We start from the raw sequence: 8,978 nt of genomic DNA on the forward strand, positions 1-8,978 counted from the left end.
TCCCTCCCCTCCACAGCACCCATGATCCATTTCTTCCCCAAACCATGTCTCTGCATTTCCTAACTTCTTTGATGTGGCTTCTTCTCTCCCTTTAGTTGTGGAGTTTGCTCTGTCAGTCTTCAGGTTGATTTCTGGCATATTTACAATGATTTGATAGTTATCTAGTTGTGTTTGTGGGACTAGATGAGCCTAGGGTCCTACTACGCTATCATCTTAGTTCCCCTCCTTCCACAGTGTAGTAAGATTTTATTTCTAAGTAATCTCTACACCCAACGTGGAACTTAAACTTACAACCCTGAGATATAGAATCATATGCTCTACTGACTGAGCCACGAGGCAACATCTCCCTTCTTATATCTAAAAGAGAAAAAGCCAGATAGAAAAACTAAATAAATGTTAAGTACTTAAGATTAGATGGCTCATTATATGAATCTATGATGGACCTAAAGGAGATTTATAAAGTGTTCCTGATGACAGGGTACTGTGGTAAGCTGCCTCTCAGTAACTGTGTGGCCGTCAGGGAGCCATTGGCTTGGGAAACCCTCTGTTGTCCTCATCCATGAAATCATTCATATGTAATGTCCCTGTGTGACCTTATCTTCCAAAGCTCTAGTGGAATCGTGTGAGTGAAAGGGCTTTGTAATCCATAAGTCACTGTACAGAAGCCAGTTATTATTAAATTTTTAAATTATTAATTAGGTTTCTACAATATGTCTATTTATTTTCCAAGATGGGGAAGCTAGACTTTCCCTCCCTTGATGCATCAAGCCCTAAATGGGGTGAGGAAGGAGGAATTAGTGATAATCAAATTTGTATCCACAGCTTTAATCCAGTGGATGGCCCATCAATTACAAGTTGTTCATGAGTGAGTCTGAGTGGAGGAAACAATGACCTGCCCATGAGCCAGGAATACAGAAGAGCACTTTTTGAACTGGAGGGACACTAACAATAATGTTCAAAGAGGAAGTGGACTTCACATGCATTCATTATGAGATCCTGGCAAGTATTTTTATAATGATGGACTGCAGCTGCACCCCCGAGCCTCCTCCCTATCCAGTTAAAACTTTCCTATCTCTCTATAGCTTTTCCTTCCCCTCTCTACAGCTCAGATTTTTCAGGCTACATGATATATTCAAGCTTCCCTCCCCAAGTTCACTTGTTCAAATGCATCTGGAAGGTCCTCCATATGATCCCTGTGTTGGGAGACCTTAGTTGGAGACCAAACAAAAACAACAGGGCTTGGTGGGAGTGGAGACAAGGTCAAATGGCCTCTGAATTCTGTGAGGTTTGTTGATTTCTTGGGCTTTACATTACTCTCCATACCTTCTTTCCCTCAGTCCCTCGATCCTTCCACCACCCTTTGTTCAACCCTGCTCCCTTGCTTTAGATCCAATCTTCACATCAGAGAACCCAGACAAAACTCAGTCCCACTCCCAGACTCTAGGTCAGCCTCAGTCTTCATCAATAGAAAAGTCTGGAAGGCAGGGTGGAGCAGCATCTCAACCTTTGTCCCTGGTTGTAATCCCTGGACTGTTTTTAACTGTGGCCTTTGTTGGTTGTTCCCCATTTTCTTACCCCAAATCCACTCTCTGTCCACCCTGCTCTGTACCAAGAAGCTGACTCCTCTGGAATGCCTTACCTAGGCTCCATTGCCAAATGATTTTCAGCTGGGTTTGACTGATGAGAGGCACTGGCAGGAGGTGGAGAGTGGTAGTAAAAAGAGGTTGGGGACTTACCTGCTCCATGGCACACCTTCTGGCATCCCTCATGACTATGGTTCCTGCCAGACAGCTGTTCTTCTACAGCTCAGCTCCCACTGGGCTCAGGTCTACTACTTCCCTCCCTTAGCCCTTCAGCCATAAGGGTGGTAACAGCCTTCCAGGGTTGGTTATCTCTGGGTACTTCATGATCTTATCTGCACATTGACCATGATATCTCTTCATTCGAACATTCTCCTAGGAGGAGCCTTACCAGTGCGTGGTCAAGTCATCTTCTCCTTTCTTAGGTGCTCATCTTCATTCCCTACCTGTTACTTTGGTTGTCTCTGGGGAAAGGGGTAGTGGGTACTGGACTGTACCACCCAGAGCTCTCTTTTAGAACTGCGGTATTCACTCCCCTGTTGGGGGGAGGGGTGTTGGTGGTGCTCATGGCTGACAGTGCTCATGGCTATGTCCTTCTTCAGGAGAGCCACTTTGCCCAGGGTCACACCCTTTGCCAAACATGGTTCACATCCAGTGATCCAATGGCTGATCAGTAAGGAGAGGGTTGAGGTTTATAAAGTGAAATCTCCTTGCTTCAGGGTTGTACAACCCTGAAAGGCCTTTCCAGCTCCAGCACTCCATGTGAGATTGGCTGAAGATTTCAATGACACTGTATTGTTGTTCAACTCCTCTGCTCTTCATTCTACCTGCTTCCCCTCATCAGTGCTGTTCCTGATTCCCCAGTGAACTTCTTGAGCACATACCTCCATCACAGTGTCTGTTTCCTAAGAATCTGTCCTGAGACAATGGGTTCCTGACTGAAGACCAAGAAGTGGTCTCTCGGCTCCATGCTGCTAGCCTTTGACAACAGTGCCTGCCAGACTAGACCAGATTTCCCTCTGTCAAGTCCTAACCACAGTTTGCCATTCACCTGTCTGGATCTCCCACTTGTTCCCCACTCCTCAGAAATTCAATTAGTTGGTCCTTTCTCCCTCTGTAACTAGAAAGTCCATTGTCTCTGGTTTGAACCATCTCATTGCCAACTGACCTCTAGCACTGATGTTCTTTCTCATAAAATAATAAAGTTCACACTACGTGCTGGGTGCAGTGCCAGGTACTAGGGACACAGAAATTGGTAAGAAGTAGTTTCTGCCTTGGAAGATTCAAATCCCAGATATGCCACTTTACTAGATGTATGACTTTGTTAAGGAGATTGAGAAGAAGTGGCTAGAAATGTAGGAGGAGGATTCAAAGAGAATGGTGCTCTGGAAACTTTTTCAGGAAGGAGGGAGAGACCAGTTGTATCAAATGCTGCTTGATATGTCAAACAACATAAAGACTAAGAATTTTCATTGGCTATGGCTATGGCTACATGGAGGTTACCAGAAAGCTTGACAAGAGCAGTTTTAGTGGAATGGTGGGGCAACGGCTTAACTGTAGAGTAGGTTCAAGAGGGAAAGGGGTCAGTGATGTGGAGATAGAGTGAATGATGTGGAGATACAGTTTTGCTTTAAAGGGAAACAAAGCAATGCAGTGGCAGACCATAAGAGGTTTATTTGTACATTTAAGACAGGAGATTTTGCAGCATGTTTTTATACTGGTGAAATGATCAAGAGGAGAAATTTCAATGATTTGGGGATACGGTTGCTGGAGTGAGAGGAGAGAGAGATGTATCTGGTGCGCAAGTGGGGTTGCTGTTCTTAGGAACAAGGAGACCAAATGTAGGAGGACAGAGGCAAGTAGGTTCATAGATGAGAGGCTGCCCTTCTGATTGCTTCCATTTTCTCAATGAAATAAGGAGAATGGTCATAAGCTAAGAGTGAGAGAAGTTGGGGAAAGACACTAGTGATTTGAACAGAAAAGAAGTACATGGTCACTCAGGGGAATGGAGGCCAAAAGAGTTGACCAGGGCTTGTAAATTGGGTTGTTGGGATGATTTGATTAGATAATAAAAGAAAAGTGTTTAGCACAATGCCCTGTACATAGTGAACATATTTAAAAATAGTTATTATTGAGTCAGTCTGGTGGGGGATGACCATCATATCCCTCAAAGTACTTTCAGAACATGGAGGAAATACCCCTTCCAGGGGAGCTGGGGAGCTATCCCCAGAGGCAGTGAATTGAGAGTTGGTCATAATGAGGAGAAAAGGAATAATGTAACAAAGAACACTATGTGCCACACATACTACAGCTACTGAGAATGAACTAGCTGGTGACCTGTTTGTAAATAAAGCTTTATTGGAACTTAGTGATGTCCTTTTTATTTTTTTTTTTACAGATTGTCTATAACTGTTTTCATGCTACAACATCAGAGTTAAGTATTTGCAATAGAAACTGCATGGCCTGCAAAGCCTAAAATATTTACTACCTAGCTTTTTAGCAAAAAAAAAAGTTTGTTGATCCCTGAACATAGAATTAGATAACGAGTGACTGTGGACCTAAGAAAATAAATTAGAGACCAAATAATATCATTATAGAATGAATCCATTAGAAACAGTGAGGAAGAAAAGCGATACCACTAAAAACAGAATTGCTGACCTAGAGGTAACTGCTAAAATCATCAATAGCCAATGCAGTTAGGGGAGAAAAAGAACTCACGGGTTAAAGCAATCCAAAGGAAAACAGAAAAATATTGACAAATCTTATTCTCAAACTCTCCAGAAATTTAGAGCAGCTGAAGATGATCTCAAGGATATTTGGTGTTCCTGATGTAGAAAATTCAAAAATATGGAACAGAAAGAGTAAGAATTAAGATATAATCCAAGAAATTTCCAAAAATGCAGAACGAATTGAATGTGTAGAACATACCATGTTCCAGGAAGTCTTGATCTAGGACAACCCATAGTGAGTCATATTCTAATTCAGTTTCAAGAATCAAGAACATCTTCAGACATCCAGGCAGAAATTGTAAATAATCCACAAGGGATGAAAAAAGAATTGTGATGCCAGGACAAGATAGAATAATATTCATAAAGCGCTGAAGGGAAGAAAATATTCTTAATATTTTTCATAGTCTTTCAACCTCACAACAGTAGTTCTCAGACCTAGCTGCACATTGGGATCTCTGGAGAGTTTTTTAAATGTTCCATGTTTAGAGCCACCCCCCTCCCCAAACCAGCTAGATCAGAATCTCTGGGAATCGAGCTTGGACAAGGGTATTTCTCAAAAATTCACCAGGTGACTCTAAGTGCAAGTGATTCTAGGGCAGGATACTCTAAGCATGGACCCTGGTTCAGCGGTAACAAGCATGGAGCTTGATAGAAATGCCAAGTGTCAACCCCCACCCTAGACCTATAGAAATAAATACAGATTTATCTGTATTTTAACAAGTTCTCCAGGAAATTTGGATGCCTGCTTAAGTTTTAAAAGCCTCGAAGAAGAATCTCTCTCTCTCATAACATTTTGTTCACTTTATTGTTATAAAGACTCAGTGGTTCTGTGAAAGTGTTCATTATCTTTTGGTGTCGTGACTTACTGTCTCTTACAAGACCAGGGAATAACTTCTGTGTAAGTGACCGAATGAAGCAGAGGCCAACGCTAGTGGAGAATGCCTTTCAAGTCTCAAGGTCTCTCTCTATGACTTATGCTCAAGTTTCCCCTGCAACAAAGATCATATGTGGAAGCTTTTGTTTGTTCACTCATCTTTAGAAGACTTCATGTAGGTTTTTCTAAGTTGACAAATGTTTTAGATCAGAACCAGAAGTTTCTTGCAGAGGAATTTTTTAGGAAAGAATATCTCTTTTAGGAAAAAAGGTTTAGATCTAGATTCAGAGATAAATCTAAAGATGGATCTAAGTATAGATTAATAAAATATTTTAAAATTAATAACATTTGGATTTTAGCAATGTCTTCGGTCGCATTTAAGTTTATTTTTCTTATAGCTGAGTAAAATTAAGTTGATTAACTTGGATATAGCATGCATAGAATAAACCCATTACAGTAAAAGTAGTTCTGTATCTATCTGCAAATATACAGAGAAAGATGCTCATCTGATGTTATTTATGACTGGTGCGATTTGAGGTACTTTTTGAATTTTCTTCTCCTGTACTGTTGAAATTCCTGAAAATGTAAATTATTTTTCCAAAAATATTGAAGTGATTTTTTAGTAAACAAAACAAACCCAAATCCTCAATTCATTAATTTGACCAGGATAATCAGGATCTGTGTACCAGCCCACACCAACCAGATTCACAGAGACTGTGAATCAGAATTGCAATACATTAATTAACATACCCACTCCTAGATCTAAGATATGTCATCCAGAGAAGGAACCTACTTTTCTGGGACTATATTTACTCAGGACTCTAAACTACGTATTAGAGGGTTGCTTGATAGAAGAGCATAGAATTAGAGAAAAGACAGTAGGTCTGATCTTTTTAGGGAATTTCTTTGAAACTATCATTGGCTAAAGATTTGTCCTTCACTGAAGCGAATTATCCTTTGTCAAGAACTGTTTTCTCACCCTAAAATCAAGACTCCATCTTCCCATCCTAAGTATTTACTATAAGGTACAGTTTCCCAAGATTATGACTGATATTGCTTACACTGGAGGACTTTCCAAATTACAAATGCAAAAAGGTCATTTCTGACAAGATCGTCTTCAACTCAAACATAAATTTAACATCCATGGTAGCTATGATATCAGAAGTTGGCATCTCATACTTATCTCTGCAACCTTGGGTTTATCTCACTAGGGGGTTGTTTGAGCCTTCTGGGTACTGAATATGTCCTGTTCATGAGGAACAAAAAGAGTACATGCAATGTAAGGAAGTAGAGCCTGTGGGGCTTTTTTTTCTTTTTAAAAATTTAATGAAAAACATAAGTTAAATTCAATCCAAGGTTTAAAAAGTGATTAATTATTGTCAGTATATCTCATATCTTTCTTTATTAAAAAGAAATAAACATTCCAGTCCTTTCTTGCATTGACTTGGGTTGAACTCTTTCATGGGGGAGAGGGGGGCAGAGATTTTCCACTCCACTAATATAAATGCTGCAGGATGTGTTAGTGTCATAACTTAGAAACTCAACTCAAGATCGGGAGATATTTTTCTCTGGGCAAGGACGGTCTTCCTCTAAATTTTAAGTAACTAAATTATGATGTATCAAATAAATTTAAGTTTTTTAAAAATTATTATTCCACTAAGTTTATGTATATGGGCTTTGAATCCTAGTAGGATAGAATTCTAGCTCTCCTGGTTTCTAGCTAGAGACCCAGTGTAAAACAAAAACCCTTTATTTACTTCATTTATAAAACAGCAAAAACATCACTTACCTACTTTTTAGGGTTTTCCTAATGCTTGCAAAGTAATATTAAACGTTGAGAGTACATACTAGGAGCTCAATAAATGAAATCCATTTGATAATCAAAGATGTTTAGAAGTGCTCATCCAAATAAGAGTTCATCAAATTTTTGTTTGAGAGTAGCTTTTCTCCTGTTTCCCATTTCTCAAATCACTGACCACACTTGGAGTAGTTGGTCAGAAGACAGAAAAAGTACAGATAATATCTAAGTCATTCTCATTTGAAATTCAGAAGTAAGCACAAACATATCCACGTACGTTTACTTGGTTATCTTCCAGGAACGAATGCATTGTGATAATGCATACAAACACATACATATTCATAATGTATTTTGCACATTAATATAAAGCATTCAAGGACATGGAACATGTTCATTCTCCTGCATCTGTTTTCGCCTTCTTCCTATTTCCTCCCATCCCTTAAGAATTTGGGCTCTCTTCTCTCTCTACTTTTTTTATCAGGAGAAACACAGGCTTAGCTAGGCAAATGTTTCTCCAAGTTCTAGTTCTTGTCAGTATCTTTTTCTGGAACTACACACCTGCTTCCAACTACCTATTTGGCATCTCTGTCCTGATGGCACCCTAAACTGACTATACCCAAAGTTGCATTCATTATCTTATTCCCCCCCCCAAATAGGACCTCCTTCAGAGAATCTTATGCTTAAAATTGGAAATGAGCTGGTTTTGACTCTTCCTCTCCTGATACCCTATGCTAATCAGTTAATTTGAAGTCCTTTGCCATGATGTCTTAATTACCTAGTCTCTCCTTCCCATTCCCGTTTCTACCTTTCTACTGAGAGATTCTTACCTCAATTTTTATAACAACCTCCTAAATGCTTTCCCTACTCCAGCCCCCTCCCGTTACAACCTGGTCTACCAACACATTAAACCCGAATGAACCTTCCTCAATCACAAACGCAGTAATTTACTTTCATTCTCAAAATCTGCCATTGTGAAAGAGGAAATAGAAACTCGGGCTTGGCATCTGAGGTTCCCTACCAGGTGTCATCAGGTTATCTTTTGAGCCCTAGCGTCCTCGATTCTTTTGACCCCGAGGGTGCATAAATGAATGGCCCCACAAAGGCAGATCTAGTTTGCACGTGTAATTTTCTTTGACCCACACATGATTCTATACATTTGGAATTAGTTGCTTATTTCACTTAGTTGCTAACGTTTACACATTGCCATGTGACACAAAGCTAGGCAGTGAGTGGCCTCTTAAATGGAAAAACATGCCCTGGTTCACCATAGCCTTCATCTGATTGGTGCTCTATCACTCGATCTGGTCCCAGCTGGGTACCTGTAAGCACGTGAATTTATGACACTTGCCCTATACTACCTAGTGCCCCAGCCAAATGCATCACTCCCACATGCACAGCATATGTCTCTGCTTATGTTATTCCATCTTTCTAGAAATGCCCTCTCCTTCCATCTTTCCTGTCTTTAAGGTTCATTTCAAACACTGTTACCTTCTGTGAAGCTTTCTTTGACCACCCCAATGGATGTTACTGCCCGGTTTGTAACACTCTGTGGTTCTCTTATGGCCTGTATCCCACTCTTCACTGGATCAGTCATTGGTATCCTTGATTTCTTCCCATATCTCAGGGAGGTGTATTGATGGGTGCTTGTCCCCCACTCCTCTAAGCTTTCTGAAAGAGGGGTTTTCCTCTTGACCTAGACCTTCCTTTCTCCTCCCTACAGAGATGGAGCAGGTTTCCATCTCTCCCCTCTGGGGATCTTCCTGTCCACACAGTAGAAATGCCTTGTTCTACTTGGCAGGAAAGGCCCTGGAGGGTGAGCTTGTCAGGAATGACTGAATGTGTACATTTGCCCAATTCTGAAGTTCAGGATTAGGAGGCCCACTGTTGCCACACATCTAAGACAGGATTTTCCTTCCAGGTTTTACCAGCAAACAAAGCTAATATTTTCATCTGCTTGAATCCTTATCTCACAACTGTTTTCAAACTCAAGCAGGGAA

The sequence above is a fragment of the Callorhinus ursinus genome, unplaced genomic scaffold (assembly GCF_003265705.2).
Source record: "Callorhinus ursinus isolate GAN/ISIS: 27379988/994484 unplaced genomic scaffold, GSC_fseal_2.0 scaffold5, whole genome shotgun sequence".
NCBI classification, from domain to species: domain Eukaryota; kingdom Metazoa; phylum Chordata; class Mammalia; order Carnivora; family Otariidae; genus Callorhinus; species Callorhinus ursinus.